The 26,948-nt window shown below is 43.6% G+C and overlaps 1 protein-coding gene across 2 annotated transcripts in view; it reads right to left on the bottom strand.

The window, feature by feature from the left end:
- Positions 1-10,319, bottom strand: part of LOC144693157 (E3 ubiquitin-protein ligase pellino homolog 2) — a 213,015-nt gene extending 202,696 nt beyond the window's left edge. For both annotated transcript variants that reach the window (XM_078562682.1, XM_078562681.1), the window contains exon 1: positions 9,764-10,319. The gene's annotated coding sequence lies outside the window, so the exon portion shown is untranslated. The remainder of the gene's footprint in view (positions 1-9,763) is intronic.
- Between the last annotated feature and the right edge of the window lie 16,629 nt (positions 10,320-26,948).

The raw sequence follows: 26,948 nt of genomic DNA, 5'->3' as shown, positions 1-26,948 counted from the left end.
CAGGATTCAGGCTGTTGGGGGTGCAAAAATCAGAAGTCAGTGGAGGCAGCTAGTGATTTAACTAGCCAGCTTCCTCCACGAATCGTGCATGTATGAACCCCAGCCCCACTCCAGTCCCACCCCGCAAAGATGGGAAATGCCAGATTCAGGGATGGGACTTAGAAATTTCATCCATTTCTGGGATTTCCGCACCCTACCATTACCATCAAGCCAAGGTATCAATGATGGGGGAGCCCAGCGCGTAAATGCAAAAGACAAAGCTGAAGCATTTGCAACCATCTTTAGCCAGAGGTGTCAAGTGGATCATCCATCCTGGCCTCCTCCAAAGGTCCCCAGCATCACAGATGCCAGTCTTCAGTCAATTCGATTCACTCCACGTGATATCAAAAAATGGCTGAAGGTACTGGATACTGCAAAGGCTAGAGGCCCTGACAACATTCAGCAATAGTCTGAAGACTTGTGCTCCAGAACTTGCTGCACCCCTGGCCAAGCTGATCCAGTACAGCTACAACACAGGCAACTACCTGGCAATGTGGAAAATTGCCCAGGTATGTCCTAGACACAAAAAGCAGGACAAAAATCAACACAGGCAATTACCACCCTATAAGCCTACTCTTGATTATCTGGAAAGTGCCATTGACAGTGCTATCAAGTGACACCTACACAGCAATAACCTGCTCACTGATGCTCAGTTTGTGTTCCACCAGGGCCTGACCTCATTACAGCCTGGTTCCAAGCATGAACAAAAGAGCTGAACTCAAGAGGTGAGATGAGAGTGACTGTCCTTGACATCAAGGCAGCATTTATCTACTGTGGCATCGAGGAGCCCTAGCAAAACTGCAGGCAATGAGAATCGGGGGAAAACTCTTCACTGGTTGGAGTCAACCTAGCACAAAGGAAGATGGTTGTGGTTGTTGGACATCAATCATCTCAGTCCCAGGACATCATCACAAGATTTCCTCAGGGTAGTGTCCCAGGCCCAACCATCTTAAACTGCTTCATCAATGACCTTCCCTCCATCCTAAGGTCAGAAATGAGGATGTTCATGGATGATTGCAAAATGTTGAGCGCCATTCGCAACTCCACAGATACTGAAGCAGTCCATGTCTAGATGCAGCAAAACCAGGATAATATTCATGTTTGGGCTAATAAGTGGCAAGTAACAGTCATGCCACGCAAGTGCCAGGCAATGACCATCTCCAACAAGAGAGAATCAAACTATCTTCCCTTGACGTTCAATGGCTTTACCATCATTGAATCCCCCACTATCAACATGCTGGGGGTTACCATTGAACAGAAACTGAATGGGACCAGCCATGTAAATACTGTGGCTACAAGAGCAGGGCAGAGGCTAGGAATCCTGCGGCAAGTAACTCACCTGCTGGCTCCCCAAAGCCTGTCCACCATCTACAAGGCACAAGTCAGGAGTGTGATAAAATACTCTCCACTTGCTTGGATGAGTGCAGCTCCAACAACATTCAAGAAGCTCGACACAGTCCAGGACGAAGCAGCCCACATGATTGACACCCCATCCACCACTTTAAATATTCACTTCCTCTACCACCAACACACAGTGGCAGCAGTGCGTACCATCCACAAGATGCATTGCAGCAATTCACCAAGGCTCCTTCAACAGCACCTCCCAAACCCATGACCTCTATCACCTAGAAGGGCAAGGGCAGCGGATGCATGGGAACACCACCATCTGTAGGTTCCCCTCCAAGTCACTCACCATCCTGACTTGGAAGTATATCACCGTTCCTTCACTGTCACTGGATCGAACTCCTGGAACTCCCACCCTAACAGCACTGTGGGTGTACCTACACCACATGGACTGCTGCGGCTCACCATTACCTCCTCAAGGGAAATTAGGGATGGGCAATAAATGCTGGCCTAGCCAGCAATGCCTACATTCCATGAAAGATTAAATAGAAAATGCACTGTGATTGGAGCAGGTGCTGACAGTCACGCAGGAAGTCAATCTGTCCTGAGAAACTTGAATAATGGCACAACATGAGGGAGAGTAGACTCTAAGATTCTTGAATGCTTTGGTATAAGAGATGGAAAATATCCTGTGTCCACAAGTGGTCAGGAGGCCCTCCAGACACATGCACAGAAGGTCATGGGAGCAGATAGTTGTGGAGGTCAATGCCAAGATTCTAGCCCCAAGGACCTGAATGCAGTGCTATAAGTAGTTCAATAACCTCACATGACTGGCCATGGTCAGTGAATGCAACTTCAAATGCAATATCCTATCAACCGCACCAGTAGCCTGAGACACTGCTCAATCCAACACACCTCCACCACTCACCGATCAACAATCCTATCAATCAGGGCTCATATCTAACATTCACATGCTATACCTCACTCTCACACACAGCACAGCAGCAAACCTCACATCCATATATTACAGCTTGCACACACTGCCAACTATTCATCCATGACAGCCACACTACCCAAAATAGATTGCACAATACTCACTGACCCAATTCCCTTTCTGTTGCAGAACAAGGTGGTGCACAACCAAAGAAGCTAACTGGAGGAGGATAGGTGTGCCTGTGCATCCTGAACCCCATACAGGAGATAATGTTGACCATTATTGGCACTCGCATTGCTGAGGCCATAGCCAACTCAGATGGTGGCATCTTCATTTCTAATCCTGCTTCACACATCCCATGAGAAATCGAAGCAGGGGTAGACCATATGGCCTCTTGACTATGTTCTGCCAGTCAATAAGATCATGGCTGATCTTTGAACTCAACTCCACTTCCCTGTCCTATCCCCATATACCTCAATTCCCTTAGCGTTCTCAAAAATCTCTCAATCTCAGCCTTGAATATAACCCAACAAATCAGCATCTGCAGCCCTGAGGTAGTGAGTTCCAAAGGTTTACAACATTCTAAGTGAAGAATTTTCTTATCTCAGTCCTAAATGGCTGCACCTACCACCACACACTTCCCAACTATTCCTCAACACCGCCTTTATCCTGAGAATATGACTTCTAGAATCTCCAGCCAGGGGAAGCAGCCTCTCAGCACTTCACTGTCAATGCCTCTAAAAACCTTCCATATTTCAATCAGACCAATTCTCATTCTTCTAAACTCCAGAGAGCATGGGTCCATTCTACTCAATCTGTCCTCAAAAGACAACCCTCTCATCCCAGTGATCAATGCAGTGAACTTCAAAAGGCAAATATATACTTCCCTGGATATAGAGACCTAAACTATGCACAGTACTCCAAGCGTGGTCTCAACAAAGCTCTGTAAAATTGCAGCTCTTGAACTACAGCCCCTTTGCAATAAAGGCCAACATGTTATTTGCCTTCTTAATTGCTGGCATGCTAATTTTCTGTTTCATGCACAAGGATTTTCAAATCCTTCTGAACACCACCATTTAATAGTTTTTTTACCATTTAAAAAAAATTGATTTTTTTTTTATTCTTCCTACCAAAAGAACCTCACACTTCCCCACATTTTACTCCATTTGCCGCCTTCTAGCCTATTCACTCAGTCAATCTCTATCCCTTTGCAATGGCCAGAATCTTCCAGGCATAGAAAATAATCGAGGGTAGGGACCATACCCTGTTCCTAATCCATTTGAATGAAAGGTGTGCCAACAGGAGGAATCTTCCAGGAGGCAAAGAAGCCGCCTCCATGTTTAAGTTTCAATGGCAAGGACTTGATATAGGCAGACAGCAGCCTTGCCATTTGCTGCTGTGAACTCTTCAACAGCATGGATGTTACGAGGCTCTTACTGTAAAGCCACCTCCTCTCACTTCCTGGGGAGCGGGCATGCCAGGGGCCCATGCCCCGTTTGTAAAATCGCCTTGCAATGGATAAATATGTGCTAATTACCCTTGTAATCACCCTAATTAGCAACCTGCTGTTGCTGGGCATGAAGCCGCTACTGCTAGGAGCACACCTCCAGCAAAAGTGCATGAGGCAAGAACGCATTGGGGAGCAGACTCAATGTGCAACAATCTAAATTTCCCTGCAAACCCACCGCCACCACCTCCATGAGGCCAGGAAAGTTCCGGCCTTTTTGTTCTCCTCACAAATTACATCCCCACCTAGCTTCGTATCAATAGCAAACTTGGATACATCACACTCAGTCCCTTTATCAAAGTCATTAATTATATATTGTAAATAGCTGAGGGCCAATCACTGATCTGTGTGACACCCCACAAATAACAGCCCACCACCTGAAAAATGGCCCATTTATTCCTACTCTCTATTTTCTGTCCTTCAACCAATCCTCAATCCCATGTTACTATATTTGCCCCATGCATGAACCCTTATCTTGTGCTACATTCTTTTGTATGCACCTTATCAAATGCCTTTTGAAAATCCAAATATATTACATCCACTGATTCCTCATGATCTACCCTGCTGGTTATATCCTCCAAAAACATACATAGGCCACGATCGCTGTTTTGAACCCCAAATTGCACACATTGCACCTAAACAACAGATGCTACCAATCCCAGCTATGCACCGTGTTTCCATTTGTGGGGAAGAACAAACTTAGAAGCCATCAATGTAAGATGGTCACCAAGAAATCAGAGGGAATTCAACTTCTTTGCCCAGAGGTAGATGAGAATGTGGAACTCGCAAATAATACAGATGCATTTAAGAGGAAGCTAGATAAGTGTATGAGTGAGAAAGGAAGGGAATAGATGGTTAAGCTGATAGAGTTAGCTGAAAAAGATTGAAGTAGGCCCGAGTCTAGCATAATCGCTAGCATTGATTGTTTGGACCAAAAGGCCCGTTTCTGTCCTGTGTATTGTATGTAATATGTAAAGTCACAGCCCTGCCCTTTCCACAAAGCCATGCATTTTCCTCTCCTTTGAATGACTATCTATTCTTCCCCTAAAAGATACAACTGGCTCCATCTCAACTCCCCGTGTCAAAGGATTCCAGCACTGTCATGTGAGGACATTTCTGCCAAATTCGCTCCTTACTCTCAGTGGCAGTTCTAACTGGATGACCCCTTTCTTCGTGGTGTCAAAAGTCTATAAATGTTGTTCTTTACTGCTTTTTGTATTTTTACAGATTCCAACAACATGCATGTAACCAAATAAAAATACAGTATTTTCAGAGCCAGATGAAGTCATCTTTGTTAACAGCCTTGCAAAACTAAACCAGAAAGATTGATAATATTTCTATTATTTATCCATGTATTTCTAAAACACAAACTGTAATCAAATGAACAAATTATAATTAAAGCTGAAGGAAAGCCTTCTCGTGGCAGAGAGGCAGGAGGTGGGAGGCGGCACTTTCTGATCAAAATCTCTCAAACCAAATGTCTGCATTACAATATGCTTAACAGGGTGTTGTTTTCACATTCAGCTCCTAGAGAGCAGCGCTGGGACTCTGCTCCCCCCCACCCCTCCCTCCCCCTGCCCTCCCCCGCACCACCCCACTCCCACTCCCCACTCCCACCCAGAGTCTCTTCTGTAAAGATGTTCACAGGAGCTGTACATACACAACTTGGAGTAGCTCTACTGGCTTTAGGGGCATCTGGCTTCTCCGAAATGAAAATGTAAATACCAAGCCAAGCAAAGTGCACATACAGGTTAATATTTTGCCATATTCAGCATTGGAGGGGTTTATGTTCAACCATTGGATGGGTTACTGGGGCAGGGTGGCCTCAGACCAGCTGTTGCGCCCGTCCGAACGCCAGCTTCTATTCAATGGAGCCACTTTGAAGCACAGATAGGCAGTCATTGTAAACTACATCACTGCAGCAACTTTAGAGAAATGGACACATGAAAGGTTGATTTCAAGCAGGGTAGGAATGTCATGTAGATATATAGTACAAACTATCAATTGTTCTATTTATATTTTATTTCTCAGAGATGGAGTACTTTCAACAGAATATAGTGCCATGAGGCTTTCCTTTCATGAAGTGAGATTTATCACTCTGAGTAGTCATCAGCGTGGTAAAGCATTGAGATCAACTTTTTAAGCTTAAGGCCAAAAGATTCCTCCATATAACATGGCACCAATGACAGCCTCTACTGGAATTTTTCCTCAATTAGAGGTGTAGAATTGAAAACATTAAAGATCATTGCTCAGTAGAGAAATGAGTTCCAGTAGCGGTTGTGTTTGGTTAAGAAGCTGATCATCCTGTTAACCTGTCTCAAATGTGGTACAAGAAATGTTCCTACAAAAACATGCATGTAATTGTTCACGGAATCAAGACTTTCAACATGGAGACGTTGTATTTGGAGAACAGTTTATTGGTGAACTAAAGATCTATGTCAGTTGCACCATACAGATTCACTCTCACAATGGTCCAATACCACCTGTTCTACAGGAGACAAGAATTAAATAAGGTTTTAAAACAAAAAAATGCGAAAGAACCAACCCATCATGCACCCTTGCACAATTCTTGAAAACAAGTTACAAATTGGCATTGGCAAGGGCGGACTACCTTTTCTTCAATGGTGAGTGACACAGGAAAGGAGGAACGAAAACTAAAAATGTGCATGATAAACTTCCATAAGATAGATAAATTACATATTGTCAACAGTTGCATTTTTCACAGTGATAGAGATCATGTTCCTGTGCAGCTGGAATTTATGTTACATCAGCAGTGATGTCATTGCTTAATGTTCTAATGATCACGAAAATAATCCTTATTTGGAACATTGCAAGAGTGGAGAAAATCCACACCAGCTTGAAACCACAATTATGCAGAAATTCTATATTTAAACTAAATCAGAGAAAGCTGTACATTTAAAACACTGGACATAAAGAGTCTACAGAGAGATTTAGATCAGTTAAGTGAGTGGGCAGAAAATTGGCAATTGGAATATAATGTGGGAAAATGTGAACTTGTCCTCTTTGACAGGAAGAGGAGAAAAGCAGTATATTGTTTAAATGGAATTCTATGATACAGAGGGTATCCTGGTACATGAATCACAAAAAGTCAGTATGCAGTTACGGAATGTGATTAGGAAGAAAAATGGGATGTTGGTGTTTATTGCAAGTAGAATTGAGTATAAAAGTTGGGAAGTGTTGCTACAGTTGTATACAGCGTTAGTTAGATCACATCTGGAATACTGTGTACAGTTTTGTTCTCCTTACTTAATAAAGGATATTATTGCAATCATAGAAGGTTCGCTTGACTGATTCCTGGGATGAAGAGATTATTTTATGAGGAAAAGTTGGACAGGTTGGGTCTATACCCATTGGAGTTTAGAAGAATGAGAGGGATTTTGTTGAAACATATAAGATCCTAAGGGGACCTGACAGGGTGGATGCTGAGAGGATGTTTCCCCTTTTGGGGGAGTTTAGAACTAGGAGACAGTTGAAAAATTAGGGGTCTCCCATTTAAGACTGAGATGAGGAGAATTTTTTTCTCTCAGAGGGTTGTTAGTCTATGGTGGGCAGGTCATTGAATATTTCCCAGGCTGAATTAAATACATTTTTGATCAACAAGAGAGTCAAGGGTTATGGGGGACAGACAGGAAAGTGGAGCTGAGGCCCAATCAGATCAGCCATGATCTTATCAAATGGCAGAGCCCAGGCTTGAATTGTCAAATGGTCTACTCCTCCTCCTCATTCTTGTGTTCTTGTGTGTTCTTATGAAAAACCAACAAGGTAAAAATTGTGACTCGGCAGTTCAAACTACTCAGGTGCGATTCCAATAATGATTTTCATTCAATTTATTTAAAATTCATGTATCACTGCATTAATTTGAGATAATGGGATGGAATCTTCATACATATCCAGTGTTTGCAAACTTGGAAAAAGGATCTGAAGAGACATTTTGTCTGTTGCCAGTCTTAATAGATGACTTTGTCATCTGATACATTGTCTACCAGGAATAATTTTTCATTAAGGCAACTTGTATTCATTGACAACTTGGACAACAGGATAGAAAACCACATATCCAAATTTGCAGTTGAAACAAAGATATTCTAAGCAGCACAGATGGAAGCAAAAAATTACAAAGAGATATTGACAGATTAAGTGAATAGACAAAACTGTGGCAAATGGATTTCAATGTTGGCAAATGCAAGGTCATCAACTTTGGACTTAAAAAGATGGAACAGGGTGCTTGCTAAATGATGTAAAGTTAGAATCAGTGAGGTCTTAAGAGACTGGGGGTCTTGATACAGAGATCATTAAAATGCCATGAACTGGTACAGAAAACAATCAACAAGACGAATGGAATTATGGTCTTTACATCTTGAGAAATAGAATGCAAAGGGATAGAAGTCATGTTTCAGTTATGCAAAGCCCTGGTTAGACCACACCTGGAGTACTGTGAGCAGTTCTGGGCATCACACTTTAGGAAAGATATACTGGCTTTAGAGGGAGTGCAGTTGTAGGTTTGTTAGAATGATTCCTAAACTCTAAGGGTTAAGCCACCAGGAGAGATTTTTTTTTTAAATATGCTTGTAATCCCTGCAATTCAGACGGTTAGGAGCGATTTGATCAAAATTTTCAAGATATAAAGGGTCATAGGGTTGATTGTGAGAAACTATTTCTGCTAGTTAGGAAGTCTAGAGCTAGGGAGCACAGTTTAAATATTAGACCATTCAGATGTGAAATTAGGATACATTCTTCATGCAAACAGTGGTGGAAATTTGGAATTCTGTCTACAAATGGCAATTGATACTAAATCAATTGTTAATTTTAAAACTGAGATTTGATAAGATTTTTATCTGTCAATGGTATTAAGGGATATGGGACAAAGCTAGGTTTATGTATTTAGGTCTCAGATCAGCCATGATTTTATTGATTGCAGGAGCGGACTCGAATGGCCTACTCCAGCTCCTAGTTCTTGTACGTGCTGACCAAAGCAACAGCTAGAGAGCTAAAATTGACCTCAGCACCCCGTATCTATGGAACAGAAAAAAGTCAGCAGTCCCAGTACCGATTGCTATCCATTGACCCTGCTGTAAAGTATATGTGTGTGTGCATATTGAGCGAGAACTGCATGGAACTCTTCCGTGATGCACTCCACAGTGGAGCAGCCCAAGAACACTTCCCATCTAGGCTCACATAAAACGCCGCCTAAGGACACGAAGCAGGAGGTTCAGGAAAGGCAGAAAGGAAATGCGTGCTCAAAAGGAAAATACAGGTCATAGCCGAGGAAACGAACAGCTTCCTCTCAATAGTGGAGGCAATTGTAACTTGTCGGGAAATGTTACAATATCCTACCCCACTGCCCGAACTGGGATTTTCCACATGTTTCACTGTCTGCACACTACTCAGATTGTTAAATCTATTGTGCAATGCTGAAATCTAACGTTTTATAAGGAATGCCATGTCAACCCGTTTAAGAATCTTTTTTTATTTAAACATGTACTTAATTCTCTTCCTTGCATTAGTTATCGACACGATTTATCTTATAAACTGGAAAGCGTGGTATAAACAATAAATTGACGAATGTCGACATTTACTGGAGTGTTGTATCCTATAACCAGCCCGGGCTGCGGTTGGATTCGTTGCAAACGTACAGCAAAACAAAACCTCGAAATTATTCCCCACTGTACTTGTGGCAAATGCCCAGAATAATCAAAATGCTTTTGTAACTCTTCGGTGAGGTTACATAAAAACAAGAGAACTATAAAGCGAAACGATTGCTTGTCCTCTTGAACTAAGCTGTAATGGGAAGGGAATGAGCTGACACCGAACAAACAACGGAAGTAAAACAAGATCGAGCCGATTGTTATGCAAATGCTTTTTTTTTGCTAAACATCTGATCGAGCTCTGCCCTTAATTTTGTTGATAGAAACTGTACTTACTGAAGGCCTGTCGGGCTGGGGGGCAAAGTTCTGCTGCACTGAGTTCAGCTGCGAAAGGACGTGGGCAACTTTTCGGCTGGAGGAACCCGCTGGTGTCGGCGTGGTGAAAGTTTACAGCTTCTGGCGAACGACGGTCAGAGAACGGGCGCAGCTCAGGCGAGTCGCCTTGAAACCAACATGTCACTAACAAAGCAGGAAATCCTGCCGGGCAAAGAGCCTCCTCAACTCAACACAAGCGAGTCAAGCTGCATGTGCAGCCCTGATTGGTCAGCCCGTGTTTGAATAGGTCGGACCTGGCACTGAGACTGAAACTCAAAAGAGCTTCATTTTCTGATCACGATCTGAAGTATTTTGCACTGTGGTCGTCCACTTCACGAACACACACTGCTGCTGGTGAGCTATTGACACGGGTCAACCGCAGCTGGAAATAGACAGCGGCTAAATCCGGCTTGCCGAGGGTTGTCGTGACTCTTTTACGAGTTTTCAGCTTTTTCTGGAATGTGAGGCTACATTCAGTCCACATGCAGCGTCCTTTCAAAGTGGTTGGAGGGCAAGTATTATTTGATCAAAAGAGGCACTGTTGGAGAGCTTTTAACTGAGGCAACAAGGGCTTCTCTGCCCCCTTTCCTCTCCCACATAGAAAGGTCCTTTGGCAGTGGTGACTCCTGTTCGTATTAGTGCGTTTCCCTTGTTTTCCAAAGGCCGGTTTCAAATTGATGAAACTGTTGGTGTGAACCAGACCTTTGCCTTAGCATCAGCTCCCTGTTGCACTACTTACACCCTGACAGGCAAGCTCCACCAAAGGTCAAATAAGATTAAATTATTTTCAATAGCAACAATTGTCCATTCAAAGTGAAAATTTCAAACCCACTTAAAGACCTTTCATGTATCTCTGATTCACCATGGGGCGATTTATTATTTGATGTAACATTTAGCAGTTTACAGCACAGAAAGAGGCCATTCTCACCACAGGCAGAAGGGCCACAAAATGCAGTGAGTCCTTTGACTTTGGTGGGACTTTAAAATCCGGCTGGCGTGAAATTCTGCCCTGGCAGGTTTCGTGGTGGGAGGGAGCAGAGAATCCAGCAGCAGGCAAAAAGTTGAGAATCCACCGACATAAAAACTGCTTGCAGTTCGCCCGATGGCAGGTCGGTTACCCCGCCAACTAGTGGTGCGAAGGCCATTTGCATTCATTAACATCTCATGAATACTCATTAAAACAGCTGCTCGCTGGAATCTTGTCAGGCCTTCCAATCTTGCCTCACGCCAGCGGGAAATTACATCGGCCTCAAACCCGTTTGAAAAGGGGAGGCGTGCACAAGTCGGACCTCAGTTTACTGGTAACTTTGAGGTGCGTGTAACATACATAGCCTACCTGCCATAGCGCAGCCCCGGTCTTGTTGCGATGAACGCCACTCTGCTGGGGCTGTAGGGTTGGTCTGCTCCTGTTCTTTGCCTACATTGTCCCGAAGAACACCACCACTGTGTGTGGTAATCATGTAGGCCTCCACTTTCAGTAACTAGCACTTCAACCGGGGGTGGGCTGTGAGGTGAAGGTGGGGTTGATAAACCGAGGGAGGCAACAGGGGAGGGAAGGCTGTGGAATGGCAGAGAGGGGGAAGGGCGAACATGAGGGGGCCGCCCTCTAAATTGATGTTGCTGCAGGAGTCTACTTAGAAAGACCTCCTTGCAATGAAAGCCAATGGCTTCATTAGCACTGTTAAAGGGCTACTCAGAACTCAGTGGCTTCACATCACAGTCGCTGCACCTCAATAGGGATGTAGAATATGGGATTGCAGGCAATAGTGAGGGTGACACAGCTGTATCATTTATGGCATTTCATCAATGAAGGCCTGCCACGTGTTCACCAGATGTGCTACTCCTAATGGGCCAAAGGGCATCCACTCACTGACCATGAGCAACTGATTGGTCATTAATATGCCACATCAGAGATTGGAGCACAGAGCTAGGGTGGGTCACTCGTCTCAATTAAACCTTAGAATCTCACGCAGGGCTCAAGATGTTACATATCTGCGATGCCATCTTGGTCACCTCGATGTGTGTGCCAGTGTCTCAGAGACAAGGTGGCATCAGCCACATGTAAATAGAGCAGGAAAAGCTATGGACCCTGACAGTCTACAAATGTGCCATCCTCTGAGCTTCACTTTCTTGCCCCTTGAATCATTAATGTCTTCAATGTTTCCTTTCAGAGAGAAGACAAAAGAACATATGGATCCAGGGCTCAATGCTGTCTTTGTCAGGGTCTGAATGCAATGGAGGAGGCGAAGGAAGGAGTGGCGAATCTGTGTGCAGCTCCAGTAGGAGGGACATGGTCAAACAGAGCCAGAGCATGAACAGGAGGGTCAGGAGGAGAGACCCAGACAATGGGGGCAACTCACCAGATCTAAGGATTTTTGTAGAAGACTCTCCTATTAGAAATGAGTGAGAGGCAATGCCGTGCACGTCTGTGCTTGTCCCGAGATCTGGTATATCACATATGTCACATTCTTCGTGAAGACTTGATGCCACGTGGAGTTGGAGGGTATCCCCTGCCAGTGGCTTTGAAGGTGACCGCAGCTCTCAATTTCTTGGCCTCTGGTTCTTTACAAGGATCAACAGGCAACCTGTGCGGCATCTCTCAGTCTGCAACACATCGATGCATAAAGGAGGTCAAGATGCCCTTTACAGGAAGGCCCCTCATTATGTCAGGTTTGCTCTGGCCGAACATAGCCAGGCTGCGAGATTCATCAGCTTCACTGCCATCTAATGATGCAAACGGTGCTGCGACTGAGATGTGGACATGCTTAGGGATCTCCTCCTCCCGTGTGTGTCTTTTCTTCTGCCACTACCACTGAGGAGACACAGATGCCGCTGGAATATCAATGCTGATGAGCTGCCCTCACTCAATGGTTTTCCTTGAGGAAGGAGGGTTAGAAACGTTTACATCACACACTTCCAATAAAGATGTAAACACATCTCCCTGACATCACACAAGGTGTGGCGACTAGTTCAACTGAGGTTGATATCACAGGAATGTGAATCACACAGTGGGACACTGTTATTGAGTGGGAGAAAGGCTAAACCTCAAAATAAGAGGATTCCAAGTACAAAATCACAACGCCTTCAGTTGCCAAAAACATTCACATAACCATCGAATATATTCACAAATTTGTTTTTGTTCTGCAATTTGTTTACAGATACAGCACACCTGTAACCCAAAAGTGACATCAATATTTCTTAACTTTCCTAAATCTACCGTTACACCTGGGTGCAGCCCCAACATCAGTAGCAGAGGTAGAGGCAGCCTGCTGACTGCTATGTCCTGATATCTGTGGTCTTGGCGAACATCCTCTGGTGGCCCGAGGCCTGGAGGGCCCCAGCCTGATAAGGGCCACCTGCTCAGGGGTAGAAGCACCTTCAGTGGCCTGAGAAGCTGGAGTGGATGGGGTCACAGGCAGAGGCTGCATACCCTTGGAGTGTCCTGAGAGGACACCCATTCTCCCTGTGGGTGCCCATGGGCCCCGCTCTGACTCCTGCAGGAGATGGTGCACCTGGAGGGAGGTCAAGGTGCCTCTTCCCATTGTCACCTACATCTTGAGGGTGCCCACCAGGGTGTGTGGCCATGGAGCGCAGAGCCAAGCACAAATCCAGCAAGACCTGCTGGACCAAGGTCTCCATGGTGATCGCCAGCCTTCCCATGGTGACCTCAAGGCGCTTGCATGTCAGAGCCATGACATCAGACAGAACACGAACAGACTCCTCCATTGTTTGCTCTAGTCTGCTGAGTGACTGTTGGATCTCTGCCTGATGTTCCACTGCCTGTTGTTGTATCTCCAGCATTGAGTTGGCGGCTGCTTCCAGAGGCTCATCATCTGACTTGGACCGAGTGGGTGGCTGGTCCCCAGCAGCCCTTCAAGTGCCGGAGACCTGGTCTGTCCTTGCCTCTGGCTGCTGCGGGTCGTGTCAGTGAGGTGTTCCCCAGAAAGTGAGCCCAAACTTAATCTACAGCTGTGCCCCACCGACGTGTGTGTCTCTGAGCTGACGGTTCTTCCAGAGCTTCCTCTTCAGACTTGGCCTGGGGGCTTTCACTGGTGCTCGACTGGCTTGTGGGTTTCGATCTGCTGGTGCCAAGAAAATAGAGTTTCAGTTAATGAGCATGAGCCAGATAAGACTGTGTGTGACACACTGTGATTGTCAGGATTTGATGAGGTGATGCAGCTGTGATCCATACTGGGTTGCTGGGAGAGACCAATCTCCCCTTCCCCACAGGAGCGATCCCTGTCCTCCCCAGCCAGCTCAGCTGCAACCTCCGCAAACTCACTGAGGGCAATGATGTCGGACATCCCTCCCACAGTCTGCGCTCTCTCTGTGCCAGCTTGACCTGTATGAAGAAGAAAGAAAGGCATGTGATGAGAAGGGATGGAGCAGAGGTTGGGTGAGATGCATGTTCCCTGTGTGTGGTGAGCCCTCCCCAGACGAACCAGAGGATCGAGTGTGAGCAACATGATAAAAGGGATGGTGGTGATGTGAAAGTCTCAGTGAGAGAATGAGTGTTAAAATGTGTCCCCCACTAATGGTTGTGTGAGACCCCAGAAGAGAGTAGTTGTTTGACTGCATGGTGCCATGATGAGAGTTTGATATTGGAGGGTGTTGAAGGATGACTTACCCTGGCGGAGCAGATGAGATCATTCATCCTCTTCCTGCACTGGATAGCATTTTGGCCGAGGTTGCCAGTCACACTGACCTGCTCTGCGACGGCCTCCCATGCCAGTGAGGCGAGGCTGCTGTACTGCCTGCAGCCGTCCCTGGGATAGATCACTTGCCTGTGCACCTGCACCCCTCTAATTAAGGTCTGGAGGGCCTGGCGGGTGAAGCGGGTGCTGCCTTCTTCTTGAGACTCTCAGCCTTCTTCTTCTGGCTGCCAGACACCTCTGGTGGGCTGGACAGAGTGAGATTACGTGTTGGACTGGCCTTTAAATATGGTGCCTGGACCTTCGACCAGCTGACAGCGGGTGAACGAATTAGCTCCCGTCCCACCAGGTGATTCGGACCGTTACGTGCTTGTGAATAAAGATCCTCCAAGCACAGAATTGGGCGTGAGTTCCCGTCATTCCGGCCAGCGGGGTGGGCTCTGCCAAAACTGCCCGCTACTGTGCTTAGTCTCATAAATGGAAAATTCCGCCCCATATCTGGACTGATGGAGGAAACTCTTTCGAGTTATCAACAGTCACAGATTGCAACTCTTTTGAGTACAATCACAGTTCTTGGTTTCCGGGAGTGGGACATGAACCCACAACCCTCTGATTCAAAGGCGAGGGTGCTATGAACTGAGCCACAGCTGGAGGAAGGCGAAATCAGTGGAGGCAGAGTCATCATTGATTTGAAGAAATCCATGAGTTATAAGGTTGCCAAAGCTGTCTTCTCTTGTAGACAAGACAGAGTGACATGCTTTCATTAATGGACTAATAGGTCATCATTACTCTCTTCACTTGTAGACACCTCATGACCGTTTTCAATGTATAAGCTTACATAAGAAAGGGAGCTATAGGATTGTGTCTTTCACTCCAAAATTTCTTGGGCTTTCATTAACAGGAGATCGCTTTCATGAGCAAGGATGGAGAAATTATAGCTGAATATGCAGAACTATGTTAAAACCTGAAATTTGACAGGATCACAGTGCCCAATTAACCCACATCTGTTGCTTCTGATGCAAACAGTATGCAAATTTTGGGTTGCCTGCTGATTTAAGTGATTGTAACATGCAGTCAGCAATGAGTGCACTGTTGAATGGCTACATGTCTAAGGAGGGGGAGGTGCCAGAGGACTGGAGAATTGCAAACATTATGTCCTTGTTCAAAAAAGGTTGTAAGGTTAAGCTGAGCAATTACAGACCAGTCAGTTTAACTTCTGTGCTGGGGAAGCTTCTAGAAACTATCCAGGATAGAATTAGTAGTCACATGGAAAAATGTGGGTTGATTAGGAAGAGCCAGCATAGATTTCTAAAGGGGAAATTGTGTTCAACTAACTTGCTGGAGTTTTTTGAAGAGGTAATAGGGAGGGTCGATGGGAATAATGCTGTTGTGTTATGGCACAGTCGATGGTAAATACTGAGCTGCTCAAATCCCAAAGGGAAACTTGAAACAACTGCCACACTGTTTTGCAGTTTTGTATAAATTTTGAGATGTGTGCCTTGAATCCAACAGTAATAAGACCACCAAGTCTAATAGGTTTCTTACAAAACTAAATTAAACCTTTATTAATAGAAGAAATTATTTTAAGTATACATAGATCTACAAATTACTTCTATGATAACTTCTAAATCCCCTAGTTAATCTAACTCCCAGTTACACTTTTGTTAAGGCAACAGTAAGATATATAGATTTTAAAAGACCCAGGCAAAGAAACACGATACCCTGAACAATCCAATTCAAAGTGAGTTTTCTTAACTTCAGTTCGTTGTAGACAGCAGCTTGAGGCTTAGATGCTGAAGGCTTTTCACACTTGTTTAGATCTTAGAATGCCTTCCCTTACACATAGCCTTCTCTCCTTTATACATATTTTCCCCTTTGAATGCAATTTCCCATTGTTTCACTATGTCTTTGGACTTTCCCTCTCTGATAATAAAATTCTCTCACAGTAGTAATTTTACCAGTAATCTTTGGGAAAAATAAACACACTAGCCAGGACTTTCCATTCGTCGGGTGGGCTCAGTGGGAGCGGGCAGGGGTGGTCACGGAGCCGACTGCCAACCGCAATCGGCTGCGCACTACGATTTCACACGGGCGGGCCAATTAAGGCCCACCCTGTGCGGATCGTGAGCGGTAGTGCTGAGCGCTACCTGTGCAGATGGGTTGGGGAGGGCGAGCCGGGCCTAGCACGCAGTTTGCGCGTGCGCACGAAAGAGCACTTCAATCCCCCTGTCAAGGAGATTGAAGTGTTTTTTGAAAAATTTGTTAAATACAATAAAACTTCAATGAAACATGTCCCCTTATGTGAATGTGTCACATGAGATGGGACATGTTTTTAATTTCAAAGGAAAGTTTTTATTTAATTTGTATTAGCTTTAGGAAACTTCATCCGCCAACTGTAAGGTTGGACGGGCAGCGTAAAATTAAGGTTAATTACCTAGTTAATGGCCTTAATAGGTCTTTCAATTATCAGTGGCTGCACAGCCAACTCTGGCGTGCGCCGGCCGAATGAAATATCACACGACTTCACGATGATGTCGGGATGCATGCCCGACGTCGTCACGCGTCATTTTATGTTCCGGCGTGTCAGGCGCACGCCCGCACACCAAATGTAAAATTCTGCCCACTGTTTCTGAACTTCACCTGGCTTGGTGACACATTTCACCCCTCCATTGAAAACAATCTGGTCTGATTTATTTAAAAATGCAAATGTTCCCTTTATACCTATGTCTACCTACTTAACATTTCAAACCTAGCTTATTTTCTAATACATCAAAGCTGCCTTTAATTCAATTAAAATACACACACACAGACATAGACCCCATTATTGCTTTGCTTAACAATAAATTCCAATAACATTATGACAATTATTCTTTCTTCCTGACAGTTGATGTGGTGTACATGGATTTTGAAAAGGCATTCAATACAGTGCTACACAATAAACTTGTGAGAAAAGTCATAGTTCATGGAATAAAAGGGACAGTAGCAACATGGATACAAAATTTTCTGAAAAATAGGAGAGTAATGGTCAATGGATATTTTTCAGGCTGGAAGAAGGTTTGTAGAGGAGTTCCCCAGGGGTCGGTATTGGGACCTTTGCACTTCCTGATGTATATTAGTGATCTAGATCTTGGTGTGCAGGGGACAATTCAAAGTTTGCGGATGATATGGAAGGATTGTAAACTGTGAGGAGGACCGTGTAGAACTTCAAAAGAACATAGACTAGTTGGTGGAGTGGGCAGATGGGTGGCAGATGAAATACAATGTGGAGAAGTGTGAGGTGGTGCATTTTGTTAAAAAGAGCATGGAGAGACAATAAAAACTAATGGATACAATTCTTGAGTGAGTGCAGGAGCAGAGGGACTTGGGTGTATATGTGTATACATCATTGAAGGTGGCAGGACAGGTGGAGAGAAATGTTATTAAATCATACAGTATCCTGGGCTTTATTAATAGGGGCATAGAGTACAAGAGCAGGGAGGTTATGGTGAATTTATATAAGACACTAGTTAGACCTCAGCTGGAATATCGTGCACAGTTCTGGGCACTACACTATAGGAAGGATGTGAACACATTGGAGAGACTGCAGAAAAGGTTTACAAGAATAGTTCCAGGGATGAGAAACTTCAGTTATGAAGATAGATTGGAGAGGCTAGGACTGTTCTCCTTGGAGAGGAGAAGGCTAAGAGAAGATTTGATAGAGATGTTCAAAATCATGACAGGACTGGATAGAGCCGACAGGGAGAAACTGCTCCCACTCGTAAAAGGATCAAAAACAAGAGGACACAGATTTAAAGTGATTTTCAAAAGCAAATGCGATGTGAGATAAAACTTTTTCACACAGCGAGTCGTTTGAGTCTGGAATGCACTGCCTGGAAATGTGGTGGAGGCAGGTTCAATCAAAGCATTCAAAAGGGCATTAGAGGGTTATTTGAATAGAAAAAATGTGCAAGGGTACGGGGAAAGGCAGGAGAATGGCACTAAGTCATAATGCTCATTCAGAAAGCTGGTGCAGACATGATGGGCCAAATGGCCTCCTTCTGCACCATAACAATTCTGTGATTCTGAGTTAAAGCCAGTCTGTACCATTTAAAGGTATTACCACCGGTCCCTGGGCAAGGTCTCCCAATTTGTTAACTTCCCGAATGGGACCCCAATTTTGTTATGCTTCCAGGTGAGGAGGAATGAGCTGGCTCCCCTTCTTCATTCAACCCCGTCAGTTAGTCATAACCAGGTTAATTTAAAGGGATCTCTTCTCCCCATGGATACCTTTTCCCAGTCCAAATGTATTTTTTTTAGGAGTCAATTTAACCAGGCTTCCTTGCGTCAAAGAAAGAGTAAGCTTATTAGTCACTAAAACCTCGAGAAAAATAATAAAAATGCAACACACGTACACATAGATCAGAAATGAGAAGTAAAGAGTCCAAAAAAAGGTTTAAAAAGATATACAAATCAGTTTTTGACTTCTCTTCGAGGCATAGATGGTGGAACATTGCAGCCATGAAGCTAAGTTATTCCCGTCGAGCTGACTTTGACAGTTTTGCAGTTGGTTTAGAGATCTGCAGGATTGCTGAAGAAACAGTCTTATTTCCTTTTTGATTGTGGCTTCTGCTGAGCCTTGCCTCCAGCAACAGAGAGAGCGAGACTTCGCCTGCAGCTGCCGGGGTGAATAGTTGGTCTTCTTGCTGTCACACACAGCACACCAGCACACACTGCATTGCTCTGTAGCTAGCTTTTTAACTCATTTTTCCTGCGTATTCCTGTAAGGGGGCAAAAACTTGCGCCCGGAGCCTGCTTTCTTTCATCTCCGACCATTTTACGGATTCTGATATAAATTAACAGGAGGTGGATTTTAGATGATTGCTGAGACGTGGTAATCAGTCTTTGTCTCTGAAACCACAGGAGATTAAAGTTCAGTCTTTTGCAACTTTCCTATCTCCCATTCAAGTGTCTCTGCTTGGAGAAAGCCATGACGCCTTTGCAGATGCAACATTCCATGTTCTCTCAGGACAAGTCTGTCAGTATAATCCACATAGGAAATTTCCAGAAAGTAATCCACAAAGGAATTTTCCAGAAAGAGCTATCTTTTGCTCAGTGTCCTTGCTTATATTTATTTAAAAATGTACAACCTTGCTTAAAAAGCTCAATATGCCTGTAAGCAATTCATGGCTGTAATGGTCTTTTCATGACAAAGGGGAGATGCATTCTGACAACAGCAGATGCTGGAAGTCTTTCTATGACTGATTTTGGCTGAGAAAGGATAGAAGAATGGCACAGCATGGCAGAGCTCCAAGATATTCTGATGCTGCACTGGAACCCTTGGTGGAGAGGAGGAGGCCGTCCAGACAAGCTTTGTGAAAGCAGTGGGAGTAGATTGACCTGGCTGTAAAAGTCCCAATGACTTGGATGCAGTGCCAAGGGAAGTTCAATGACCTTGCACAAGTGGCCAAGGTCAGTGAATTCATCCTCAATTGCTAATTCCCACCAACTTCATACACTGTTCAATGCACCACGCCCCATCACACTCCTAACAACAATCTGTATCAATCATGTCTGATACCTCACACTTATAGCTTCACCTCACCCTCACACAGTTAGCACTGCTGCAAGCCTCACAACTACAAGGTGAGGTCATCCATACATTCTGCTACAGAATAAGGACTTAGAGGAGAACTGTGATGGGGAGGCCTACAAAAGCAGATTGAGGGGTATGCACAATTAAATGTTTGATGCATTGGGAGGCGTCCCATCAAGCCAATGTCTCAGCTTCCATTGCAGCAATATTTAAAGAATTGCCACTGTCATGTTTTAGCTCAAGGGAGATGCAACTACATCTGGGAGCAAGTGGTTTGTGCAGAATCTTGAAGTCAGAACTAAGTCCTACAGCATGTGCCACACTACTCCCTGTAGACTTTATACAATTCTGGAAACCACCAAGCACTTCTACAATCACTGCATAATCCAATAGAAATAAATCAACAAACGTAATTTTTAAATTTGCAGATGACACCAAACTGAGGGAGTCGGGGGCACGGGGCTGATACTCAATACTGAGGAGGACTGTGACAAATTCCAGAAGGACATTAATAAATCTGCAGAATGGGCAAATAATTGGCAAATGAAGTTCAATACAGATAAATGTGGGCTGAACATTTTGGTAGGAAAGTCATTTATTACTTGGAAGGTGCAAGTCTATCTGGGGCAGAGAAACTAAAGGATCTCGGAGTACAAATAAACCAATCACTGAAAGTTGTGCCACAGATTAGCAAGGTCATTAAAAAAGCAAAGTAAGCACGAGACTTTATGGGCAAAATTTTTAGGTCAGCATGCAGGCGCGCGCCCGACCCAATCGGACACGAAATCACGCAAGACGACGTCGGGCGAGCATCCCGATGTAATCCCATGCCCATGCGATATTTCAGACGGCAGGCACGCACAAAAGTCGGAAGCACGCCCGCCAATAATTTAAAGGCCAATTAGTGCAATCAAAGTTGTAATTGTCTCCGATTTTTTGTGGTGCGTCCAACCATACGGTTGGTGGATGGGCGAATTGGCCAAGTGGACTTTGCATTTTTCATGAAACCTCATCCAATGGCGGGATGAAGTTTCCATTATTAAATTTTTAAAAAATCTATGGACGGCATTTTTATCATGTTCAGGTGACTGATTGTGATGCATGGACACTTTTTTTCATGATTTTAAAAACTTTGTTTGTTGGTTTTAAAGTCTTCAGCTCCCTGAGGCAGCTCTCTGCCTTCAGGGAGCTTTATTCAGCGCTCACTCACGCCCATGCTTATGTCAGCGGCTGCCCTCCTCCCATCCCCACCCCGGTAGCGCTGAGTGTTTCAGCGCACGCTTCACATTGGCTGGCCGTGTGAAATCACAGTTGGGAGCCAATCGCGGTCAGCGGTCCGTTCCCCGGTTGCTCCAAGGCCCGCCGATCATGCCCACACGCCGATCGAAAAGTCCTGCCCTATGTCTAGAGGGATAGAATTGAAAGATAGCGAAGTTATGCTAAATCTGTGTCGAACTTTAGTTAGACCACATTTAGAGTAGCGTACACTGTTCTTATCACAACATTGTAAAATGATATAGAGGCACTTGAGAGGGTGAAGAGAAGGTATTTTCTTGTAATTTAAGTGAGTACAAGGTGATACCAGAAATGCAGGTGTATAGATGACAGGAAAGAATTGACAGACTGGGTCTCCTCTCTTGAAAACAGAAGGCTGAGGGGTGACCTAACAGAGGGCTTTAAAATTATGAAAGGTTTTGATAGAGTGGATACAAAGAGAATGTTTCCTCTTGTGGGGAAGAGCATAACTAAAGGACATCAATATAAGATAGTCACCAAGAAATCTAATAGGGAATTCAGAAGAAACTTCTTTACTGAAAGAATGGTAAGAATATGGAACTGGCTACCACCGAGAGTGGTTGGAGTGAATAGAATAGATGCATTTAAGGGGAAACTAGACAAGAATTTTAGGGAGAAAGAAAGATGGTTGTGACTGTAGATTTAGATGAGAAAAGATGGGAGGAGACTTGAGTGGAGTATAAATGCCAGCATGGACTGGTTCGATCAAATGGCCTGTTTCTATGCCATGTATCCTTGTATCCTATGGGCTGAAATTTTCACCTGGCGGGCGGGCGCACGCCTGACCTGCTCGAGCGTGAAATGACGCATGTTGACATCAGCCAAGCGTGCCGACGTCAACGCGCAGTCACGTGATAGTTCAGTTGGCGGGTGCGCATCAGAGCCGGCAGCGCACCGCCGACAATTAAAAGGCCTGTTAAGGCCAATAAGTAATCAATTAACTTACATTTTTCACTGCCTATCCAACCTAATGGTTGGCAGGCAGGCAAAAAGGCCAAGCATCCTTTGCATTTTTTTGGAAACCTCATCCAACGCAAATAAAAATAAAATAAAAGTTTTAAAATTGAATCAATAACATATTTTATTACATTTTTATTTTCTTTTTTTAACAATGCTTTATCCCCCTGAGGCAGCTCTGTGCTTCAGAGAGAGTATGAAGCGCTCACTCACGCGCATGCGCGAAGTTTGCGCTTAGCCCGCTCACTCTCCTCACCCCCCACAGGCAGTACTCAGCGCTGCTGCTCGCGTTTCAAGCTGGGTGGACCTTAATTGGCCCACCAGCGTGAAATCATGGTGTGGTCCCGATTGCAGGCAGCACTCAGCTTCCCGACCGCCCCCGCCGAGTTCGCCCGCCAAGGGCAAAATTCTGCCTTATGTGTTTCTGTGGATTCTGTAAGTAGTTGATGATCTCTTTAAATGACATTGGGGACGTAGCGGGGGCGAGGGGGGGGGGGGTCCTTCCTGCTGCTGAACACATGTTCAGTTGTGCAATGACAGGACATTAGCTGGAGTGTTGTGCTCCAAAATGGCTGCACTGGCATCAAGTCACCATTGCATGTCTATTGATGTCATGCTCTGCCTACTCAGCATACTTGTGGAGGATGCGGCATACAGCTGTGCTAATGCCCTCACCAAAATAGCACTCGGCACAGCTAGCGCCAGAAGTTGCCATGTGTACCATTTTGGAGAAAAACCAGACCCTATGGAGTCTGAATTTCAGTGTTAAAAATTCAAAAATCTATTCCTGAAAGTGAGAAAAACCTGCTAGCTGCTGAGATTAACCAAAGTTATACTAATACTTTCTAAAGAATGACACAACATGGAAAAGTAGCAGTAATGCTGCATGACAATGTCTATGTTTATAACTCGTTCCATATTCTCAAAATATGCAAATTGTTATGGTAATTATGGGTGGAACAATTTGTAAAGAGAATTTCCTGCCCCAGAGGATTTGTCAAAGGCATCTCTGCTTCCTATCTAACATTCTTCAAATAAGATTTCTTCAGATAATGCATTTTAAACAACTTTTAATTGTTCACTAGGGGCCATATCACAAGACTTTCCCTATCTTGAGTTAGGCTATTAATCAAATATTGCTATCTGTATATATCGGAGGTGCCTGTCTGTGCCACTATTGCTAGAAAATGTTCAAGAGTGACTCAAATTGTGTTCTGACTTTATATTACTCAATCAACATAGCTGCCTCACATCGAACAAATTTCTAATGTTAAAATGAACATTTAGAGAGTGACTCTACTGAGGGTGACATTTGTTTCAGTATCACTGAAAAAACACATTGTTTGGATGTGTGATTATCAAGTAAACTAAAAAAATCTTTATGGATTTTGATGTTTCTTTGCTTTTTACAAGCAAATTTTACACTTTTGTAAAAAATCCTTAAAATGAAGTGAATTGTCTTATATAAGGAAGCACCAAGACACACTCTGGAAGGTTCAAGCCATTGTACAATTCCAAAAGTACATTTCCAAAGGTGCCAATTTTAAAACTAGCCATCAGGAAAGGAATAAAATGGATACCAAACTCCAAGGAAGAAAAAGTCTTAGTGCACTGGAAATGATAAAAGGTTAGATTGTCTACTCTATCCCTAGACTAGGGAATCATGTGATCTGGGGAGATAACAGAAAATAAATCAAAAATGAGCTAAAAACACTTTTGAATTCAAGACAACTCATTTGTGCTAAATAATCAAAAGTAATTTAAAACTTGACTCAGAACAGAAAACCAAAGCTCAGTATTAACTCTGGACACAGTAGATATAACTGAGACAGGGAATTCACTGAGTAGAGATTGTGAGCATCTTTGTCATACCGCAGCCTGTCATGTTAGACAATCAGCCTATCTCATCGGTTAAAAGTAGTAAAATAAGGCTAAATCTGCTATGCTCAAGAGTTTAGGTTACAGCGTTCCAAGTACATATATTTTTAAAATGCTTGTTACTCCATCTTTTCAAAAACAACAAATTGATTTATTTTTAGGACCTAAATTTTGATTTTATCTTAAATAAAATGGTGTTATTAGAATACAAAGTATATTGGTTTTGACTGGCAGTTTTTCTAAGTGGGTGTCAAGTTTTCCAGACTAATTCAGATTAGAGACGGGTAAGTAAAACCCGGTATCAAAGCTCAGGTGAAAGGATGGAAAAATTATCTACTGTGTGTTCCTTATTCATTCAGTGCATGTTTTGGTGTGTTACCCAAAAAGAGATATTGATTTATTTCACATTTATCCAGAATATTAAACTTCAGTCCAGTTACAGGGATTATGAACATCAGCAGAAACAAACTCCAACTGTCAGAATGGTTCAGTCCTGGATGTGGTTAACAGCAGCAATAACAGCAGAATCCAATTCCTGCAGCCGCTTGTGAACTCGCTGGTGTGTCAATAGGTGAGATGACAGAGTGAATCTCCTCCCACACACATAGCAGGTGAACAGCCTCTCCCCAGTGTGAATGTGTTTGTGTCTCAGCACCCATTTTGCTTTTAAATCTCGGCTCATGGTCAGACCGTTGAAAAGCTTTCTGACCCGTGTAAACAAGTCGATGTGTAGTGCACAAGGACTGCACAGCTTACCTTGTAAAATCATCATTCTATCGCTGCTTCAAAAATTCTGGAACTCTCTACCTAACGGCATTGTGGGACTATGTTCACCACATGGGCATCAGCAGTTCAAGAAGGTGGGCCACCATCACCCACCTTCTCAAGGACAACAAAGATGGAAAATGCTGAACTTGCCAGTGATGCCACATCCAGAAGAAAGATGCGTTAAAAAATCAAAGAGAATAACATCAGTTTGAGGAAAGGCGAGAAAAATAAGAGGAAAAAAAGGTAAAAGGTTATTCCTCCTCATGAGAATATTGATTATATTAAGATCATAATCACAACATAAAACTAATTGGAGAACAAAGCTGTCTAAAGTCAAAAAATAGTTATTTTACAAAAATGAAGCCTCTACATTAGTGGAAGATAATTGAAATATAAAATATTTTTCATATGAGAGGAGCTGGGGCTATATTTCACTGTGGCACCTGCAACAAGCAAATCAATTTAGAATCAGTTGTTTGGTTACTGCTGCTAGGGAGCCGGCTGTCTCTCTGCAGACACATTGTCTGTATTCTCATATCCTTCCCCCCATTCTACAATTTCAAAGAAATGTAGAACCACACGTGCAACTTAAACAACAAAATCTGAATCAAAGATGCAGGAATGCAATTGTGGCACTGGCAACACTAATTCCTCACAGTAAAGAGTCTTTGAGAAATACAGCGATATGGTAAACTTAAATATGAAAATATTCCTCCACCTTCGCAAATATGTTGCTTTTCTTGCTATGTTCAATTTTTAAATTCTCCACAGAAGAAGAACACAGGCAGAGAAATAACTCGCTTTCCCTGTCATCTGACTTGGAAAAGTCAGTATTAGGAATGCCTAGATTCTAACCTACTGTGCTTCCAAATTAATTTCATGTCCTTGAAGAGAATCTGGCTTTGCTGAAGTTGCTGATGTATGTTCTTCACTGCAAGGTCTCTCCCCATTCTGCTGTGCTGTTTCTACTGTTTTCCTACCATGCGTTGTGATCTGCACAGAGGATGTCCTAGGCACAAATAAAGATATCAGTGTCTGAGCATTCTAGGATGCAATTCTACACAACATTTAGGATCTTTCCCCATCTGAGGTAAAAGTTAGTCTGTCACTATTAAAACCTTAAAAAATGTAACAGCAGCTTTCAAACATTTTAGGATCGTCCAAGAAATTCTTTAAATTATTTGCTGTAAATACAGAATAAATTATTTATTCATTCAAAAGATGGGTAAGGATGCAGTTCAAGTTCACTAAGCATAAGGAGTTAGATTTTGCAGTCAGTGGCAAAGCAATGGCACTTGCCCCTTACCTTAACGAAAGCTGCGATCTCTGTGGTGTGAATTTTGAAATCTGGCAACAATTCAGGGGGATTACCAGGCATCCAGCAGCAATGATGTCAGCAAGCAGGGTAAACAGCCAATCGCATCAAAGTATTCCCATAGATGGCAAACCAGCAAGTTAAAAGCACTTTATCCTTCAATTTTAATTTAAACTTTCAGATAGTGAAATTAATAAATATTATAGATTTACATAAAGTTAAGTTATCAATATAAACAAAATTTGACATTTTACAAATATAACTTTAGGTTCTCAGGATCAGTAAGAGTGTTGAGCAGTAATTTCTAAGTTAGTACACCATTAAAACCTCAGTTACACCTCATTCAACAGTTTTTGAAGTATTTTTAAAGCAAGACTAACAGTGTAAAAGTGGAAGTTCTCTTCAATTCACTGATTACTTTCTTTATAATGTCACTACACCAGACAGGGAAATCTGTTGTATTTTGAATTGCCCAAGGATCTAAACTTGGCTCTTTCCTCAGAAATACCTGGAAAAACTCAGCAGGTCTGGCAGCATCGGCGGAGAACAACAAAGTTGACGTTTCGAGTCCTCATGACCCTTCAACAGAACTAAGTAAAAATAGGAGAGGGGTGAAATATAAGCTGGTTTAAGGTGGGGGGGGTGGGGGGTCAGGGGAGAAGTGTGGGGTGGGGGGGGTGGTGGTTGTAGGGACAAGCAAGCAGTGAT

Source organism: Cetorhinus maximus, chromosome 18 (genome assembly GCF_964194155.1).
Source record: "Cetorhinus maximus chromosome 18, sCetMax3.hap1.1, whole genome shotgun sequence".
Taxonomy (NCBI): domain Eukaryota; kingdom Metazoa; phylum Chordata; class Chondrichthyes; order Lamniformes; family Cetorhinidae; genus Cetorhinus; species Cetorhinus maximus.
This window is presented reverse-complemented; position numbering and strand designations above follow the sequence as displayed.